The sequence below is a fragment of the Ornithodoros turicata genome, chromosome 2 (assembly GCF_037126465.1).
Source record: "Ornithodoros turicata isolate Travis chromosome 2, ASM3712646v1, whole genome shotgun sequence".
In the NCBI taxonomy this organism is placed as follows: domain Eukaryota; kingdom Metazoa; phylum Arthropoda; class Arachnida; order Ixodida; family Argasidae; genus Ornithodoros; species Ornithodoros turicata.
In genome coordinates, this window is record NC_088202.1 from 108191671 (window position 1) to 108210743 (window position 19073).

General features: G+C 46.5%; 1 protein-coding gene and 1 long non-coding RNA gene across 6 annotated transcripts in view; both read left to right on the forward strand.

The window, feature by feature from the left end:
* The window catches only part of LOC135385935 (neogenin-like), a 186420-nt gene that overhangs the window by 38174 nt on the left and 129173 nt on the right, over window positions 1–19073 (forward strand). The gene's annotated exons all lie outside the window — the stretch shown is intronic.
* The window catches only part of LOC135385936 (uncharacterized), a 61972-nt gene continuing 46448 nt past the window's right edge, over window positions 3550–19073 (forward strand). The window contains exons 1-2 of the long non-coding RNA XR_010420537.1: window positions 3550–3626; window positions 11535–11623. This is a non-coding gene — a long non-coding RNA (uncharacterized LOC135385936). The remainder of the gene's footprint in view (window positions 3627–11534; window positions 11624–19073) is intronic.

Consider the following 19073-nt stretch of genomic DNA (forward strand, 5'->3'; position numbering starts at 1 on the left):
TTCGTAAAGCGGGGCTATATGACCCAGGCAGAGATTGTAATCCGACAAAGCAGGCAATTGGAATACGAATGATATACGAGCTCAATCATTCGCTGGAAGGCTTACCTTTACAGAGCCGTAATTTCTCTTCCGAAATGGGCATGTACCTTTTGAAATGGTTATGACGATGATGGTGATGATGATTTGCGAAAGAGACATGTGGGCCGTGGCTATACCCGAAAGCGCTCATTGAAGAACGGCTTCAAAAAAAGGAAAAAGGGGAGGAAAAAGAGAAGTCAGGTCGAAAAGTAGGCAGAGGCTGAAGGTAAATCGTCCTCGCGTCCAGTGAGCATTTCAGCTGCAGCTTGCCTCGCTCGTTTTGCGCAAACGAATCGAAAAGAAACGCACGAGCTCCTCAGCAAGGGCACGATGTGCGCCTGCAGCACGCCAGCGGACGAGGTAAGCATTCCACAGGCCCGCTTTTGCATGCGTGTTCCCCCATCAACGTTCACTTTGTAATGTGGCCACGTACACATGTACGCGTTCATAATGAATGCCTACTAGCTTTATTAGCCGCCTTCTTGTTGGCATTCTCCTCACTGAAGGCTTCCCATATTGCGGACTTTCACGAAAAACTGGCGCTGTGCCGGCCATTAGTGCCTCCAATGCGCAACCATTTACGACCCCCCTCTCTCCCCTTTACGAACGAACTAAGCTGACTTTCTGTCTAGCAGAGCACTACATGCTTCCCCTTAAGCTCCGAAAAGAGACAGAACGATTACCTCAAATCACGTGAAAGCCAGCAACAATTTCGAAACTTTCTCCGCGTGCTGGTGGAAATGGGCAGGCTTTCAAGAATTGGTGCAGTAATGGCGTGCGGGGGGCGGAAAGGCACGCGCGAATTCTAAAACGTTAAAAGAAACGTAAAAGGAAAAGCAAATATGAAGTGTATGGAACGCGTTCGACCGACCGGACTCAAATTGAATCGCCAACACTGACAGCAGGGGAGCTTTTCGTTTTGGCGATTGGAACCTTTTACACATCGATTCATGAATAAACATTTCTCATTATCTTTCCAGGGGTTGTGGCTTCTTGGAACTTACTTGCTCTCTATTACCCCTAGATGGTAAGAGGCCATAGAAGAATGAACAATGCTAGTCATTGCTCTTGTGGCGCGACATTTCCACTTACGAGAACCACGTGACTATGGTTACGTAACATTATGCTTACGCAACAAGACAGAGAGAATGCTCTAAGGAAACAATAGCATGCGAGTGCAGTCATTCATCGAGAGGTGTAATGAGCATAATTAATAACAGACCCGCGCTCTGACCCGCGGTCCGATACAACCAGTGTCAATAATTTCATTTAATCGTTGTTTGCTTTTCATATACAGTTACATTTCTTGAGCGCGCCCGCCGCTCATATTTATAATAATAATAATCACGTGCGAATCCACAATGGGCTAATTTTGCTCACCGCACTGTTAATGTTTTCAATGATTTTTTTTTCTACACAGACATAGCTTATCGCGTCCAGCTTCGGCTGGGACCATACCTTCCCTCTCCCAATTTCAGGAACTCTCTCTTTTTCTACTAGCGCTCTGTGGGCTGGGTTTCCAACCTCCTTTCGTCGGTCTGACAGCGATTGCGGTCAAAAAGTTCTCGCGCGTTATACTCAAGTGCCCCGAGGATCATGATGTTCGGCTATTTTTCCCGATAGGATAGATCCTGAATATCACTGTCAATTATCATGAATTTGAGTAAATTGGACACGCTCTTCATGTTGGTGAGGTAAAAAAGTAACCTTTGCTTGGCAAATTTCCGAGTTCACTTCGCAAAAATTTACACCATTAAGCTTATGTTACATGACATGCACATCAGAAGCTGTCAAAAACCTAGTAAGAATTAAATGCCGTTGACCGCATGATTCTAGGTGGTGTAGTTTTTTTATTAGAATTCAATGATATGTTTTCTGGGACACCCAGATGCAGGCAGCGGGTGGACAAACTCCATAATGTGAAAAGCGTGAGTCTGGGCACAACTAGTGGTTGTGTTGAGTCACGTGTTCGTCCTATCCCTAAGTCGTTCCCAGACTCATGCTTTTTACATTATGGAGCAACAGGGAGCATGGGCTCGAATGAATTGCGGGTTTCGAGTCTAACGTCACGAAATGGGATTCTGTCACAGACCCTCACCTTGATGAATGAATGGTTTCGTTTTACGAAAGTGAAGTAGCAGAGCCCGCATTCGAACCACGGACACGCGGGCCCAGCAGGGTTCCACCGCAACTCTCGGCTTTCCGATCGTTGACGTGGCTGACACTTATGAACGTTCATGTAACTTTTTGTAAAATGCTATGGAGCATAGCGCTGGCGAGAACGCATAGAGCCGGAAAATCTGCTTAGCAACTCTCGACGTCTGCGGCTGCTTCACCAGTTTCGTCCTATAACACTTGATCACCAAGAAACGGCCGTCAACGTCGTCTGCGAGAGGCCGTTTCAGAACTCGCAACTAGTGCTGCAACTTACCTGTCAAAGCCATAAACTCGTTAACACAATTAGCATCACGAAAATCACCAAAGTAAATTCTACGCCCAAGACCTCGCAGACCTCTCCAACGGAGAGAACTCCTCCCACCCAAACCCCCCATTTCTCTTTGTCTTTAATATATCAATGATACACTATCTGACAGAAGGCCATTCCCTCGGTACCAGTATAGGTCATCGAGCGACTACTTATCGTCCTATACGTGGACAGGATTAACCGTGTCATAAGCAATCTCTATCAGAACCTCATCAAGCGCTGTCACCTACCGCAGGGAAATTACCTGTACAAGTACGTCGACCTTATCAAGGGCATTGGATTGGATTGTAGTTAAAAATACTATTGAGACTGTGGCTTCACAAGCGTAGAGCCAGCTATCCAGAGAGGTCAGCGTCAAGATATCAAATAGCGTCGTAGTCTGCAGCTGACAAACGGCCTGGTATTTGCTCCATTCCGGCATGTCACGGTGCAGATGCACCTTCCAGCACATCCCAACGGCGTCGCCGGATGATTAGTTCTTCAGCGACGAGCGTGTATGTGCTTGCGTAATATTCACGCTCTTTGATGTGTAACTGGAATTTTGGCAGAGCAAAGTGAACCTAGGAAAAGTAAGGCAGGGTGATCTGAGTAAAGACGAACAGATGACACTAAAAAGAGGAAACAAATCATCATTCATTTGCTCTTTTTATTTATTTATTTATTTAGATAATACTGCAGGCCACTAGGGCCCCAGCAGGAGTGACTGTACAAATGTACATGAAATAACAAACACAGAAAAAGTGAAGTGGTGACACCAATACAAGCTATATTACACGGATGAAATGTTGCACATGCTACACGTGGTCAAGATAAGCATTCAGGTTTCCCGGCGATATCAGTACTCGTCCTCCGGTATCCCATTCCAATCTTCGATGGTTTTTATAAAAAATGAGCTTTTGAATCTGTTAGAGCGAGCATATGTGGGCGTTATTTGAAGTGCATGTTTACGTCGTGTATGTCTGGTTTGTGGCCTGGATAAATAGTGGTCGGGAAGTATGCTTAACTCTAGTCTTAAGTCTAGCACACTTCCTTCGATGAGCTAGCCTTATTTCTCCCTTGGAGTGTGAGTTCATCGTGATTTGTCGTTAAGACCAAGCTGTTGTCCTCATTCAATGATGTGCATTCAAACGTTGCACTGAATGCACCCACCAGGACCAGCTGCCCCTGCGCACTTGAATTTTCAGCACATTGCTCGTGGTTTGTGTTGCCACGATGTTCATAAGGAGCGCCAAATTCAAGTTTAGTCTTCCATCATTTTGTAAGGTATCACGACAGTTTTGTGTCGCGCATCCATAAAACATGTAAAACATGTGTTGTTGTCACCTGATCCTTTTCTTGAGATGTTTTTAGTCAAAAAGCACCGTTGGGCACGTGTGTGTCCATAACGACTATTGGGATTGTGTTATCGACATGGGTATTGGAACTATTCTGTCTTTCGCAGAAGATTAATGTCCCCATATTTTTGCTCAGAAGAAAGGGGGGGGGGATGAGCAGTATCATTTGTTATCCGTGTCGAATGTGTTGCCATCCGAGCTAGCCATTTTCAGGCTATGGTGCCCATCCTGCCTCTCGAATGTCTGCAAATCAGCGGAGACCCGTTTCATAACCGAAGGTGGATTGGCTTTGGGTGCAGCTGCAATCTTGAAGAGGGTGGCAGTGACTTTACTCATGGACCTTGGACCGAGGTGTAACAAAAATCGAAGTTGACGAGCGCCTTGGATTGGGTACTCGAAGGAATAAACCTGATATACTGCTTAGCTATACTGTGACTTTCACTTTCCTCATTATCAAAACGCGGGCGGGCATCTCAAACAGCCTCTTCCTGTGTGACTTCGGAGCTTGTAATATTGCTGTACTTCAGTGATGGGAAGTACTTGAAGTACCAAGCACTCAAGCGCTACTTTACGTACATTTCTTAGTACTTGTACTTTACTTAAAGTATGTTTCAATTTGTGTACTTTGCACTACACTTTAAGTACCTTCCTTCTGTACTTTCCTTTCAAGTACCCAATTGGCAATACAAACGCAGAGCTTGGTCGCAAAATCATTTCTTTCGGTTCATATTAATGACTCAGCTGTAAACTATCCATGTTTTCTATCTAGCACTTGGCAAAAATGCTTGCGGAAAGTTTTCTAAAGAAACGTAACGTAATTACCTCACGTTTTATCACTACCAAGTGTTGAAACGTCCAGCGATACAATCTAAACTTGTAATGTACTTGATGAGTACTATAAAGTACCTTGACAAGGACTTTGTACTTTACTTTAAGTACATTTGCATTATGGTGCTTTGTACTGTACTTATAGTACAACGTGTGCTAGGTGCTTGGTATTTTACTTTAAGTACACTTTTGAGGTACTTTGCCCATCACTGCTGTACCTCAAGGGAAAGCTCACTCTATCCATGAAAGAACGATATTCGGGTTCCGATTAACCGGACGGTCAAATGGGAATATTTCGCTCGTTGTGGCGGGAATAGGCGTCAGGTATATGCTTCGCGAACGAAGACGAAGAGTATGGGGCACGAGGTGACGACAACGACGTCGACGAAGCAGAACAGAGGGTCTCTAGGCAATGGCCAAAGGCTTTAGTAGTGAATAAGCCTTTAACTTCGACTACGTTACATCTTGGCGCCCAGCGTGGGGCCACTTCATGCAGTTTTAGTCGTAACTTTGCATGTGGGGTCGTCGGTCTTTGTGTCATCCGCTAGCATCTGTCTGTCCTACTCGGACACCGCGCTCTTCTCCACGTGTCATGGAACGTGATCGCAGTTTCGTTCTGAACTCCAACGGCATGGACGACGAGGCGAAAACAGGCGTATCAGTTAGCCATGGAGACTGTTTCTCCGTTGAATGAATCAACAATCAGGAACAGTGACTGGCCGCACATCTTTCCACGGCTGTGCTAAGCGTTGTGCCAGAAGGACGTCCTTCGATCCACCAAACGGAATACTGGATCAATGCGACGTCATTCTCGCTTGTGTATCCAGCCAGAGCAAGCGTCACAATTTCGATCGAAGGTTTACCTCACTCTACGAGTTGCTGAACTCGTTTCTCCAGTACGACAGGGCGAGTACCATCCCAGACACGTCGAAGGACAGAGTACAAAGTAGTTCATCCACAGCTTCTGTTAGTCGACTTCCAGACACGTCTATGACTAGCTCCTCACAACGACGAAATCGAAATGTCCAAACCTGGCACAGTGCCCAAACTGGGATCGACAAAGAGCTTAATCAACTAATAAGTTGGCGTCGGATCTCGGACTGATGCCTAAACCTCCTGTGGTTCGCCTGTTATGGAGCAAACGGCATTGACCTTGTCAATCTCGGAGATGGCAAGAATTTCAACAGAGCTTTGTCATTGTCTCTCACCTCAAAGAGGAGAGATTGATTCTTGGCAACGATTCCCTGAAGTCCTCCAAGGCCATGATCAACTGGGCTACAAACTCCTTCGCTGAAGAGTGTACCAAGGAGGAGAAGTTCCGCGCCGTATATTCGCAAGTTGTCCCGCCCTTGACTCTGAACTTAGTTGAAGTTTGCATCGACCATCTTCGGGAATCTTCCGAGCATGAGTCTACAAAGTGACTGGTTCGCCGACACTCCATGATCGGTACCTTCGAGAGAGAGGTTCGTAGAGCCTACGGAGGGCACGTTTAAAGTCCTTACTAATGCATCGCTCATACCAACAAGGATAGACGAGGGATCCTCTTCGAGCCTTGCTGATACAGTATTATGTGCTAAAGAAATTGAGCTGAGCGAAAATAATATAGCATGCAACTTGGAATCTCCTGAAGACGCATGCAGCCGTCAGTCGATTGTTCGTTCACCCTACCAGGAGGTCAAGGTCAACGACATTGTCTACAATGTAGGAGCATCGCTCTCAAGCAAGGCAAGGATCTAGAGGCAATGAAATCTGTTTTTTATTGATAAATCAGCTGCCTTTGCAACTCATTCGACAGACTTGGGACTCTGGAAGCTCGGTGACCACTACGTACTGGCGTCCAGCTTCCCAACGTTCCAGAAGGTTATCCCCGGCTCAGCGAGACCTGGTTAGAGCCACGATGAAAGACTAATGCCAACATTACCAAGCCGTTTAGAACTCCATGGGAATCACATCTGGTCTTGGTAGAAAAGAAAGACGGCACCACCAGAATGCGCGTTGATTACTGGAAGCTCAACGTCATCAGAGAGAACGACGTATACCCGCTTCCTAGCAGAGACGACGCCTTGGCTGCCTTGAGCGGAAGCAAATTCTTCTCAACACTGGATTTGCTCTCAGTATTTCGTCAGATCCAGATTAGATAACATTAGATTAAATATAGATTAGGAAGAAAAAAAGAGTAAAAGTTGGAACCTTCAGCAGCCAGATGAACCCATGACGATACTCCGAAAACTGCGGGGTGGGGGAAGGGGAGAGATATTCGTAAAACAATGGGGCCTGTATGAGTCTTTTGTGTTGAAAGGTGCGCCGGCTATCTGTCAACGGATAGGGGACAAAGTCATTGCTGGGATCAAGTACCGCAGTGCCCTAGTATACATGGACGACTGCATGGTATTTAGCAAGACACTTCTGCAGCACATGGGAGACCACCAGGAGGTACTCGACCGCTTTATCAAGGTCGACCTCAAGCCGAAGAAGTGCTATGTCATTTGGTCATCAGTTGCCTACCCTTGGCTACATTGTTCATGGGAATGAAATACGACCGCACTCTGCAATGCTTGAAGCAGTAGCCCCGTTCCCTGCTCCATGCAATATGTCCCAACTTCAGTTCTTCTTGGATTTAACACTGTACGATGTGTGATTAGGGCTGAGCTTCCTGATGTACGTACTTCGGGAAGCTCAGCCCTAATCCAGTGTAATCGCAGTTCCTTCGCGTCAGCTGCTGAGGAAGGTCGTGCCATTCCAATGGGGTGAGGGGTGAGGAGCAGGGGCGAGCTTCCACGGAGCTCAAAGAAGCCCTGTGTGAACCTCCGATTATGAAGCATTTTTCTGACGATCCTCAGTTCTCAATACCAGTCCACACCGACGCATCGCACCTTGGCCTCGGCACTATTCTTGTCTGCGCGTCTTGTTTCGACGAAGGCGAAAGCGCAGATTTTCGGCCCGTCATCGACATGAGCCGTTCCCTTCACCCCGCAAAAGAAAATCACGCATCCACGGAATTGGAACTGGACACTATGCTCTGTGTTGGGTCCTTCGCTACGAGGAGAAAAACCTGTTCCGATGGTCGTTGGTACTCCAGATTACCTGTCACGTACTCCACCTTCAGCGTCCGAAACAAAAAAGATGCTGGCCCTCTTCACCAACGTTGTTTTTTTCCCTAGCAGCAACCGGTCTGAGGTCCTACACGGGTTCCACAGTGGCAATTTCGGTGGTCACATGGGCATTCGCCGCACGTTTGAGCCTTATCCGTGAAAAGTACTTCTGGTCGCAGGTGTACAGCGACGTCAAGCGCTTCGCACGGAGCAGTGACTTGCGCAAGCAGATTAAGTTTACGCCGTCCGCCCCCTTTGGACTGCTCCAGCCTGCAGTACACGTCGCACTCCACACTGTTGGGCTTGACATCGTAGGTCCACTGCAAGCGGCTTACCGATGCAGACACATCATTGACTACCTCACGAAGTTTGTTGAAGCGATGGCGGTAACCAACATTGAGGCGAAGAAGATCCGGAAGTCCATCGAGTGTCACTTCATCTTGAAGCACGGCTGCTCAGCAGTGGTTATAACGGATCGAGGGACGCATATGGCGGCAAAGTCCACCGAAAAATGCATGGCACACTGCCACCCTCCGACTACCGCATATCACCCGGCGGGAAATGGTTTAGTCGAGAGAGCCAATAAAACAGTGAAGGCTTTCCGGATGCTCGAGGCGGAGACGACGCAGAAGTGGCCGATGTCTTACCGTACGCCGTATTCTGCTAAAATACCGGCTATCAGGAGACTGTTCGTCAGACTCTCTTCTACCTGGTGTGCGGCCAGGATGCTGTTTTCCCACCAGACGTCGTCTACAGTCGCAGACAGCTGTGCGACCTCGAGCAAACGCTCGGTTATGCCGCTGACATCCGTTTCAACCTGGCGCAAGCTCGGAAGTTGGCTTCCAAATATATGAAGGTGGCTTAAGAAAAACAGAAGCACCCCTTCGGCAAGCGTCGCCACGACGTCGTTTTCGAAAAGGTCCAGCTCGTGCTGCTGAGGACTCCACCAGTCGCACTATAAAGAAGAAAGCTCTCTTCGAAGGTCCACACCACGTTGACAAAGGTATCGTTGAGCTACGGTGACGGCCGGAGGTCTGATCTCGTCCACGCCGAAAAATTGAAACCCTATCTGCATCCGATCGCTGACTTCGCTAAGACTTAAGGCGGTCTCATTGCTTAAGAAAGCGTTTGGGGAATTTTTGTTCACAGAGTTCTCGTAAACCTCGCTAAATTTCTGCACGAAACAGGTGCAGGCGTGTTCCTCTGCAGTTTATCTAGGGAATGACACATTTTTGTAGGCCTGAAGCGATCCACTGATTTTTGGCGAATTAAAGTTTGTCAAATTTTCAATACATGGGAGTCTATGGGAGATGCAACAAAATCGCTTCTCTCGGCACGCACGGCCGCGACATCTAGGCCAAAATAATGTCATTCTCTACAGTACCAGTCTAGGAATTGATTGCAATCAACAAGTTCCACAAACTTACCGCGGTTTTCCAGATCCCTGCGTATGAAAATAATGGTTTTGTCGTTTGCTAGCATGTTCTGCACGCTGGCGCCTATTATATCACTCCCTCGTCCTCGTCGTGCAGTACCCCTTTGCGGTGCTGTTCCGAGGAAGATTTTTTCTGAAAATCACTTCCTCAGAGCAGTGGTTCTCAACTTTTGTTAGCTGAGGGAACCCGTGATCGTGCCGTAGAAGTGGGTGAGCGAACTGGATGTCGTACAAGTAGCAAATATTTGTTCTGTTTATTTAATTGTCTATTATTTCGTTGCAAGACGTCGCTTGAGGTACTCATCCCAGATTCATTCGACTGTTTCACAATACCCCACGGATAACGGGTTGCCACTGCACATCTCAAGTACACGTAGGCAGGGGTGTAGCTTCGAAGTTTCTTTGAAGTAGCTCCGACCTTCGAGGTGCTTGTAAAGCTTTCGAAACACAAGATAAAAGCAAAACCGTGATGCGGAGAAATTGTCGTGCTGAGCTGCGAGTTAAGCCAATGTCCGCCTTTGCAAAAGCATTTGCAATGACCATCAGCCGCGGCAGCCGCGATCTCTACATCAGTCCCAATACTAAAGATCAAACGTCGAGCACGTTCCCATAGCAAGGCTGTCCGAAGCGAGCTTTGTTAGGCGGTACACTCGCGGGTGCCGAACAGTGCGCGGTAGAAGTTAGCGGAACCTCAGGACAAGGCTAGCGGAAACCCGGTTGAGAAACACTGCCTTAGAGCGTGGGAGGAAAGCAAAACAAATAAAACAATTTTCCGACGGTGTCGCAAATCCTCGCCAGAAGCGAACGTAACTAGACTGCATGGGTCCGTCCTAACATGCCAACAGGTACCTCCCTTTGTAAATAGCATCTCCTTGTACCGTATTCGTAGTAGATTTAATTCACTGTACAGTACTCATTGTTTCAAAGACATTGAGACGATGTTTTATGGCGTCAGGTATATGCCTCGCAAAAGAAGGCGAAGAGAGTTTGCAACAGGCGATCACCTTAAATACCTTAAACCTTTCTCGTAACTTCGACTACGGAGGGGGAGGATCTATTTATTTTGGCAGGAAAAGTCAGCCAGGAAGGACGAACTTGCTATTTCTTGGTAAATAATTCCTTAGTGGGTAGTCAGGCTCCTGGGGTAGTCAGTATCAGGCGATGTGGGGTCAGAGGTCTTCCGCCGTCCCACCCACGATGTCACAGGCTGCTGAGGAGACCGGTATCCCGACTACGACCACGTTACACTGGTATTCTCCTGTATTCCACTAGTTCCTTCTCTGCGTGTCCCTCGTGGCTCACTCTGATATAACAGCGTCACCTGTGGTACCCACTAAACCGAGCCAACGCACCCATCGGTACTCGTTGTCCATCTTCGTAGACGTGCACACAAAGCAGCAGACAGCTGAGTTAGCGCCACGACTTACCTCTAAACACATGCTCTCGACAGGGGTTTCACGCTATCAACAATCACGTGTAACAATTCCCAAGGGGACCTGTTATATATATATATATCTCGCACGTTAAAATTGGACACCCATATGTTGTTCTTCGAGAAGAGTTCAACGGCCGTGACGCCCCCGTATTTCGAACGCTATGGGTATAACAGGGGTAATTGTAAGGACGGCCGCTAGTTTTGTATCATTTCTGGGCAGGTGATTTATGCTTTTGATGTACGGGTGTGGTGCGCGTATGCATCGCTGCGCTGTCGTTATCTCAGCACGCATGTTCGTGTAACAGCAGGGCTAGAATGGTGGTGGTGGTTGCGGAGGCGGCTGGAGAGACAGCTGCTCAACCACATCAGGGTGCCAGTAATGGAGGGGGGTGTGAAAACAAAAATGCGGCGGACAGTACCTGGGTGTTGCACTTGTTATGCTTCGTTGGGCGCCCGACGTTTGTGGGGGCAACAGGGCGCTCGTTCTTGGCACGGCTTGGGAATTTGCGCGGTGAAAATCGTTTCATGGTGATGCAGAAGGGTCTGTGTCGATGCCAAGGTGTGTTACCAAAGGTCATACCGCAGTGAAAATCATAGGTGATACGTTTTTGAGAGACGTCGTGTTTTTCTTCTTTGCCGTCGGATCATTCTTTCTGTTGTTAGTTATTTTATTCTTCTTTCTTGTTTCTTCTTCTTTTTTTTTTTTTTTTTTGCCGCGGGAGCACATTATTGAAGCACGTGAACTTCATAGCGCTTTCGTGGGGCATTATGGCAAGGGTGTGCATTTCACGTAAGGTTTTCAAGGGACATTACTCTGTGAAACTCAAAATGCTTTTTCTCTTTATAGGTAAGCCATACATGCAGAAGTGCTTTCAGCATCGGGTTGACGTCGGCCGATGTTTAGTACTGTCTGCGCTGGTGGGGCTTTCGATTATGGTAAGTGTAGAGTGTCGTCGAAACACCCATTGCTACACTCCCAAAATAGAACTTCACAGCATAGCACGCTCTGCGCCAACAATTGCTACGGATGACAATATTATTATCGCTTCTGGTTCGAAGAGAGAGGGAGGCGTACGCGTAGTTGTGGCAATTTGTATATATGATAATTGATAATAAAGGCGTACGCTCCCCTCTCTCTCAGAATCTGAAGAGATAAACCTACCATTCGTGGCAATGGCTGGCGCAGAGCGTCCTATGCGGTGAAGTTATGTTTTTAGAGTGTACCGCGTATGCAGTTACAAAGAATTCATTTACAGTTTTCGGGTGTAAATATGGCACACACTTTTCTGGTGCAAGTTTCACACCATGCAGAGGACTGGGTTGTAAAACACACTTCGAAATTATGTGTTCCACAAAATGCATAATTTCAAAGGGCATAATCTAGAAAAAGCACCGTTTCAGGGGTTGGTGTTCCATTTAAAACACGATTTTAAACGGTCTGAAGTGAATAGCCTTAGGACGAGGACTGCCGATGTTTAGGACGGATACAGAGCTTTAGATGGGTTGTCTCGCAAAGCGACGCAGTTCGCTTTTCAGTGACGTCTACAGAAACAAGAAGAAAAAAAAGACTTCCACAGTACGGAACGTTTGGGTGCCGAACTGTGCGTGAGAATTTCGGTATCTGACGAAGAAGTGGTATCGTATGGGTGCCAGCAGCGACGCCCTGATCAAGCTCACTTTTTTATAGCACATATCGTCTTAACATGTTGTAATATAATCAATGTAATATAAGCCTGTATTACCGTAACAAGCACGTCTGAGACCCACTCAAAATTAGCTAGACATATAGGTCGAAGGTTAGCCATAAACGTGCACAACTTGCGGAATCCACACGGTTACTACTAGGCCATTTAAAAGAACAGAGCCTGCACGCAGCAGTCCACCATGTGCTGGGGTGTATTTTACGTCGTGGACGTCTCTTATTCCAAAGGCGGCGGCTACCTCAGGGTTCCTGTTTTGCGACCTCGTGTTGTCTAAAATGGCCCTTTTTGGCGGCTGTTCATCGTTCGTTTGGTTCTAAGCTCTTTCTATTTGCTCTTCTTTTAAGGAAACTTCCGACGCTCGTAAACACACGGCGGCAAGAACGCGTGCGGAGCGCCATAAATTCCACGCATTGCCCGGCATATGGCACATGCGTTGAGCGATAGCGCCCACGTAGCACCTTTGCCGCATGAAAAACGCGAGAGGCTTTTAGAATAAAATGCGCACGAAACAACAACTATTTACTCGAAAGGTCCGGCGAGCGCATATCTGCTTGCAGTATACCAATGTCGTATTTCTGTGGATTCCGAACGAAAACGGTTTTACCTTCGAAGCATAATACGATATGCGTACAGTACGATTTTTATATGCGATGCAGTTATTGTTCCATTTGCGTTATGTTATACCCTAAGCAAAACGGGCACACATTGCACAATGTTGCAAAGGCATAGCCTGAGTTGCTGGATTCCGCCGTCGTACCATTCTGTAGGAGCATACATCCCTATTAAAAAATGGCTGGTTTGGCATTGTGCCAGACCTGTATACTACGGCAGCTTTATATGCGATAGAACTCTCTCACGTGGCGTGCTACGTAACCCTACAGAAAGGCACGAACGGCCTTAAGAATATCGTCAAAGCGCCAGTTTTGATCACTAAAAAATTGCAAATGCTCTCGCATTGAAATCGGTAGTTCCTGAAGACAAGTGGAGAGAAGAGGTTTCATACTCCTGGCCTTGAGGGTCCACCAAGGTTCAACAAATTTCGTACACCGTCAAGAAATTTCCTCGAAATACGCAATTGCCATGTTCCGTAAACTTTTGTCCGAAGCTGTACCTTTATGTGTTTCTGCACGGTGGCATTTGATTATTTTCATTTCGTAATAACATTATTCATCGCAGCACAAAAGCAGGCATCGGAACTTTAGGTTGTATGCGTTGTCGTCCTCTGCGTATATTTCGTAGAACCACGCGAAGTGTGGCGTCTAATCTTGCTACACAGTGGCCATTTTAAATACACTGCTCGTCGCTATGACGACCGTCACCTGAGTCTCCTAATATACGGCCAGAACACAATTTGTAGCGTTCACCGCGCAACAACAAGGCAACAGAGTCAGCAGCGCCGTGCACGTATACAACCGGCGAACACAGGGTTGCCGTATCGTTTGAGGCGGAAGACGTAGCTTGCGTTATTTGTAGACCACAATTGAACAAAAGGAACTTGGAACTTGCCTCAAGCTACTCTGACAAAGTTCCGTAAAAAAGGAACGAGTTAAATTAGAAGTTACCGGAAAAAGTAGCTTAGTTACAGTAACAACATGAACACTTAAAACCTTGTTTTAGTATTTGTTTTAAATGAATGCTAAAACGTGTGCAAGACCAGCATAGCTATGAGAAAAATGGAAAACTGTGTTTCCCAGTAGGAAAGCCTCGTCCACTGGAAAGAGACAGTACTGCAGACAGAAGTTTACAACGCAATCATTTAGGCCACAGCGAAAAGTAATTGTTCCCTGATTACAAATAAATGCAATTATATTACAATCGGAGTTACCTATTTGTGAAGGTATTTAGGTTCAGTAATTAATAGCTCCGAAAGTAATTAATTACAGTAACTTAATTACTTGTATGCAATTATATACATCACAATTCATGCCTATCACTGAGTCACAACTTTATAGTGAGTGCCCGACGTGGTCTTTCTGCTCTGCAGAAACAGGCTTGAGAATTTTCAGTGTAAATTTCCTTTTTGACTTTCGCTCCCTTGCTGGACACTTCTGCGTTCGCGCCGTTCTTGACATCCCTTGAAATGTGCATGTCAAAATTGAGAAAGTGGTAGGCGTACAGAACGCAACATCATGGTTTCCGTTGTGCATAGATAAGCTTATGTTAGACACATCTCCTATTTGATCATGCAGATATCCGCGTGAGCGGAAGTGATCAAAGCAGTAACGTACCGAACGGATGTCGCTGCAGGTCTGAAGAGCGAAATGAAGGTGAACAGCGTACTACGTGTCATGGGACGGTGTCCACAAAACAGTACACAAACCCGTCATACCGCCCAAGCGATGTTTCTTAAGAGAATAAAATGGAAAATATTGTAGATTTAGTAAAATAACGCGTCTCAGTTGGATTCAGCACGCGTGGCAGGGTATTTTCCATGCTTCTTTGTACACTTACCAGGCTACGTATGTGATCGATGTAGCCGAAGCTGCAGAAGGGCCTTGTAGTATATTGCTTGTATATTTTTGCGCTCGTTTTGTTCAGGCATTTATGTTAACCTTGGCAAATCAACGCAAACTGCGTTCATAAATGTAAACATGGAAATCGCATAGGAAACGAACAACAACAACAACAAAGAGATCATGACTATGGCCTGGGGTGATTCACCGCTGGAGAGCAGTACACTACCCCAGGAAACGATGTACTACACTGAAGTGCTTGAAACGCGCGTCTCCTCAGCAGTGAAAAAGATTCGAGTGACCTGAGCGACTTTTAGCTCAGGTCGAAGGATTGAGAAGCTTATTTTTAGCGGGACAGATGTGGGCTTATAGTCTCATGTTTCTACAGTTCGCTACTCGGAGTCAAATACAAAATGTATCCCAAAGTCAGAATTTTCTTGTAACAAACCACAAAGTATGTGGACCGAAAGCCCATCTCGGCATGCTCTGAAAGATGCATTCCAGGAAGGCTTTTATCTCGCAATATTTCAAAACATATCTGGTCACCAGATCTCATTACAAGGACCTAATAGGTCTACTTTTTCGTGGTTCTCGCGGCATCGGATCTGTCATATGTTTGGCAACCGAGGCTGAATGGCCGGACCGACGTGTCCACACCGGATGAGAAGTGTGCCCCGTCTTTTTTTTTTTTTTCTTTACTCGCGGCGTCGCAGAGTCGGCTTCCTGCGCGAGCACATGGAGTGCGAGATCCCTATCTTGGAGCATCCATCTTGGAGAGTTTCCTGTGCCGCGGATAATGTGTCTCTACGCGGTGGATCCTGCTTCTCCGAGCAGCCACCGATCCTTCATGGCACCCGACCTCCACTTGGGATCTTGATCTGTTGCACGCATGCTGCAGCTGCTCGCTTTGCTAGCAGTTTTTAAAAAAGATGAGATTTTGCGTTATTATATATAGGTTTTAAGAGAGATGGAGTGTATACGACCAGCATCCGTATAGTTCGTGCCCGGTGTACCAACAAAGTGCGCTTCACCAACGATGACCAAATCATGACAATTAGGTTCAAGACCGTGTGACGCATCTCTTTCCTAGTGATTAGCCAAATTGGGAAGCAGGATGCAATCACTCCTCACCAATTTGCTTAAACCTCTCTAGCGAATGCAGAGCCAGCAAGCACGTTTTATAACGCTAGATGAGTTTCCATGCTTTGATCCTGCCTTTCGTTGGAAGCTGGACTTTCTAAGGGACACTGCTCTCCTACGTGGCAAACTATTCAGTTTCGATTCAATTTATTCATTGACCACGTTACATGGCGGGACAACAGCGCTAAAAGTTATTGATAGGTAACTTGAAGCTTTGTTGCCGAAACGTGGCAAATTTCCTCATTCATCGTTACTTTGTTGTGCACTCTAAAAACATAACTTCACCGCATAGCATGCTGTGCGCCAACCATTGCCACGAATGGTATGGTTATCGCTTCTGATTCGAAGAAAGAGGGGGATGTCCACCTTTTGGGGGCAATTTGGATATATGAAAATTGCCACAAAAGAGCCTACGGCTCCCTTTGTCTCCCATTCAGAAGCGATAACCCTATCATTCGTGGCAATGTTTGGTGTAGAACGTGCTATACGGTGAAGTTCTGTTTTTAGAGTGTGGTTGTTGTTTCTATTGAGCGCAGAAACAGCGACGGGCTGGACGCCGACACCTTTTGGCATGGGCTGGCTACGTGAAGCTGACAGACGCACCGTTGTCTTGTGCCTAATGAGTAACACTACCAAACACGGGCAATATTTCATTAAATTCAAATGAAAAATTGGGACAGTATCTGTCTAAAGACATTACAGGGCGATGTTACGACTGACGAACTGCAAAAATGGAGAAGCTTCACCTGATTGATTGAAGAAAACTCACTGATTAGAGTTCGCATGGATTAGTACAGGCATATGAAGAACATTCTGATTAGGATTTGATTAAACGAAAAATAAATGAATACGGGAAATTATTGTACCAGACATTCGGTTCGGACACTGTTTCAAGCTCGCACAGTGTGACACCGGACGAACACAAACGTAGTAATAGAGGCTGTCGAAGCATCTTCAACACCTGATATCACACGCACGAGAATCGAGTGTGAAGTAATGCTGACATTTCCCTGGGAGGGGGGGGGGGGGCGTTTGTTATCAATTGGTTTATTCCACCGGTGCGCTGTCTTTCGGCAATATCACGGGGGATCATAGATCGTCTTTCTGTCTTGCTACACGCACAATGGAATTAATTTTCTCGTCTTAACTAGATTCAGTGGGAGGCGTAATCTATTTATAACAGCTTTGTGACGAAGAGAATCTCCTCTTCTTTTATGTCTTGCGATGTCCGTTCGTCTGATGGAGAGCTTTGTCAGCGTTCACAGTTGATGCTCCCTTCTAATCCAAAAGCTCCGTCGCTGGTCTGTGTCAGTGCTACGATCGCGATTTATCTCCTTAGCTGTAGTGCTTTCGTTACTATTGCTGATTTCCACACCTCGGAAGACTTATGTCTGAGATCGAGTGCATAACATCGGCATCGTGCTCCAATTTAGGGAAGGAGCTTCGAAAAGACGGATGTGGCCTTTGATTTCCTCGGTATACGTGAACTCTTCGCAGAGGTAGTGTGGTTTTTCGGTAAAACGGGCTCCAAATAGATTGCTAGCATTGAGGTTTACTGCAAAAGAAACTTGTACACGAACAGCATGGTGTCATTGACATCATGCGCTATATTGCACTTGGTACTAAAAAAGAGGAAAATCCAGAAATGGCACAGGAGTTTCAAGCTTCCATCCGAGGCGTGGCACCAAACATATAGGCACAGACCAAGCATAGGCGAGGTGGTGAGAGCGCATACTCCGAGGTAGGGTAAATATTTTTTTTATATTCCGTGTTAGCACCGCGAAGCAACTGTGGCTTCGTGCGGCGTACGGCTGTGAACAGATGGAGAGAAGACAGCAGGGGGAGCGGGAGACAGGGGGGGGATATGTTTATTAAGAAAAAAAGAAAGGAAAGGGGGACAGGGGGATTAGTATGCGTCCTGGACCGACTTGAGGAGAAACTGTGCAGACATTCGCCTGGAAAGTCTTTGGAAAACCCAGGGATAACCTCATACAGCACAGACGGTGGTAGGATTCGAACCCACCACCTCCCAGTCTTCAGCACGACCTTGGCTACCACGAACGAGCGGGACGCCTTAACCCACTCGGTCATGCCGCCGGTAGGTAAATAAATTTAGGGGCACGTTTCAGGATATACCGCTTTTTCGCACTAAAGTGCGAAAATTTCTCTTCGCGGAATGAAAGTTGCCGTTATCTTGACAGTGATATAAAAGGAACTTGACTGATCCGCTGCGTCGTTCGAGATTTATGCGCGAAGGAAAGCGCCCTTTACGTTTCCTCTTTTGTCTCCGTCTTAAAAAGAACAACACGGCGGTGCAGACAGGGTGTCCAATTATCTCGTGTAATCGTTTTGCGGAGACCACTGGAAGGCCTCACTACATTGTCGCGCCTCAGAGAAGGAGAGAGGAGGCAAAATGCATATTGCAGCTCTTCTTTCGGGCTTAAATCACGAGCAATGCAACGGATAAATCCCGCTCCTTTTGTATTACCGTCAAAGTAACGGCATCTTTCATTCTGCGACAATAAAAGTGTCCCGTTAGAGGGACGGTCGCATTCGGAAACCCATCTACGAAACCGATACCACCATGTTCGGTATCGGCCGACAATCTACCGGGCTAATTTTTTTATGTTAAAGGAGCTCTGAAAGCCATCTCAAAAATTTTCCGTTCCGAACGCGTTGTGGAAGCAGGTAACTTAACTTGATGATTAACACGAAAATTTTCTCTGTGCGCGATGTTTTTCGTAGAAAAAAAGACACTTGAACATCGCCGCGCGTGTTCCCACTCGACTCGCTCCTCCGGGTCAAACGAGGAGGAGAAAGAAAAAAACGTCATTGGTGACGTAATAAAAGTTGAAAGCGGCGACCGCGCTTCTATCCGGGTCAGTGCTGACTGATTTTCTTTTCTTTCTTTCCGTTTTCTTTCACCCTGCTTTCTCTCTGTCAAGGGATGAATAAGGGAGGACCTCGATATTCATGGTCGTGAAACCCCCGTTCTCGAAATTATTGTTCTGGAAACAAGGAAACGGGGAAATGCTGCTTCGTAAGATGTTATGCCGCGATTAAGAACATAACATCACTATTTAACCACTC